The sequence below is a fragment of the Oncorhynchus mykiss genome, chromosome 19 (assembly GCF_057628025.1).
Source record: "Oncorhynchus mykiss isolate SJ-2025 chromosome 19, ASM5762802v1, whole genome shotgun sequence".
Taxonomy (NCBI): domain Eukaryota; kingdom Metazoa; phylum Chordata; class Actinopteri; order Salmoniformes; family Salmonidae; genus Oncorhynchus; species Oncorhynchus mykiss.
In genome coordinates, this window is record NC_143040.1 from 6387501 (window position 1) to 6390000 (window position 2500).

General features: G+C 33.1%; 1 protein-coding gene across 1 annotated transcript in view; it reads left to right on the forward strand.

Annotated features, from left to right (window-relative positions):
- The window catches only part of LOC110516808 (adhesion G protein-coupled receptor L3), a 361807-nt gene that overhangs the window by 307036 nt on the left and 52271 nt on the right, over positions 1-2500 (forward strand).

Genomic DNA, 2500 nt, shown 5'->3' on the forward strand with positions numbered 1-2500 from the left:
ACTCTACGCTATTATGTTCTATTCTAGTCTACTCTATTCTATTCTACTCTATTCTACTCTACTCTATTCTATTCTACTCTATGCTATTATGTTATATTCTAGTCTACTCTATTCTACTCTACTCTATTCTACTCTACTCTATTCTATTCTACTCTATGCTATTATGTTCTATTCTAGTCTACTCTATTCTATTCTACTCTATGCTATTATGTTCTATTCTAGTCTACTCTATTCTAAACTATTCTACTCTATTATACTCTATTCTATTCTACTCTACTCTATTCTACTCTATTCTACTCTATTCTATTCTACTCTATTCTATTCTATTCTATTCTACTCTACTCTATTCTATTCTACTCTACTCTATTCTACTCTATTCTACTCTATTCTAGTATTTTCTACACTACTCTATTCTACTCTACTCTATTCTACTCTACGCTATTATGTTCTATTCTAGTCTACTCTATTCTATTCTACTCTATTCTACTCTACTCTATTCTATTCTACTCTATGCTATTATGTTATATTCTAGTCTACTCTATTCTACTCTACTCTATTCTACTCTACTCTATTCTATTCTACTCTATGCTATTATGTTCTATTCTAGTCTACTCTATTCTATTCTACTCTATGCTATTATGTTCTATTCTAGTCTACTCTATTCTAAACTATTCTACTCTATTATACTCTATTCTATTCTATTCTACTCTATTATACTCTATTCTATTCTACTCTACTCTATTCTACTCTATTCTACTCTATTCTACTATATTCTACTATATTCTATTATACTCTATTCTATTCTACTCTACTCTATTCTACTCTATTCTACTCTATTCTAGTATTTTCTACTCAACTGAGATACATATATTGACTCTACAATTGAAACATTAAACTCATCCTCATATTTCTCCCTGTATATTCTCCTCGGGTGAATTTCATATCATGTAATACAATAGTTATTTGGTTAAAGACACTGATCACAGTCCTACTTCAGAGAGTCTTTTGAATTAATTTCTGACATTATTGTCTGACATTAAGAACACATCATTTACATTACCAATGGGTCTCAACAGTTTACTGTGTGTTCGCAAGCCATTCTATTCAATTCAACTCTATTCCACCCTGTCCTATCCCACACCTCTCAGAGGACATGCAAATGACTGGCAATTGATATATCACAGTTTTCAAATCAACCACCTGCCTTGTTCCTATACCTCACTGTATTCACTGTTAAAATTCAACCCCTAAAATCTCCCTGAAGGTTTGGCTACTTGTCCTAATATCTCCCTGAAGATCTAATTACTTGTCCTAATATCTCCCAGAATGTCTAACTACTTGTCCTAATATCTCCCTGAAGATCTAATTACTTGTCCTAATATCTCCCAGAATGTCTAACTACTTGTCCTAATATCTCCCAGAATGTCTAACTACTTGTCCTAATATCTCCCAGAATGTCTAATTACTTGTCCTAGTATCACCATGAAGATCTAATTACTTGTCCTAAATCTGCCTGCATGTCTAATTACTTGTCCTACTATCTCCCAGAATGTCTAATTACTTGTCCTAATATCCCCATGACAATCTAATTACTTGTCCTAATATCTCCCAGAATGTCTAATTACTTGTCCTAATATCTCCCAGAATGTCTAATTATTTGTCCTAATATCCCCATGACGATCTAAATACTTGTCCTAATATCTCCCAGAATGTCTAAATACTTGTCCTAATATCCCCATGACGATCTAATTACTTGTCCTAATATCTCCCTGAATGTCTAATTACTTGTCCTAATATCACCATGAAGATCTAATTACTTGTCCTAATATCTCCCAGAATGTCTAATTACTTGTCCTAATATCTCCCAGAATGTCTAAATACTTGTCCTAATATCCCCATGACGATCTAATTACTTGTCCTAATATCTCCCAGAATGTCTAAATACTTGTCCTAATATCCCCATGACGATCTAATTACTTGTAATAATATCTCCCAGAATGTCTAATTACTTGTCCTAATATATCCCTGAAGATCTAATTACTTGTCCTAATATCTCCCAGAATGTCTAATTACTTGTCCCAATATCTCCCAGAATGTCTAATTACTTGTCCTAATATCTCCCTGCATGTCTAACTACTTGTCCTAATATATCCCTGAAGATCGAATTACTTGTCCTAATATCTCCCTGAATGTCTAACTACTTGTCCTAATATCTCCCTGAATGTCTAACTACTTGTCCTAATATCTCCCAGAATGTCTAATTACTTGTCCTAATATCTCCCGGCATGTCTAACTACTTGTACTAATATCTCCCATAATGTCTAATTACTTGTCCTAATATCTCCCAGAATGTCTAATTACTTGTCCTAATATCCCCATGACAATCTAATTACTTGTCTTAATATCTCCCAGAATGTCTAATTACTTGTCCTAATATCTCCCTGAAGACCTAATACTTGTCCTAATATCTCCCATAATGTCTAATTACTTGTCCTAATAT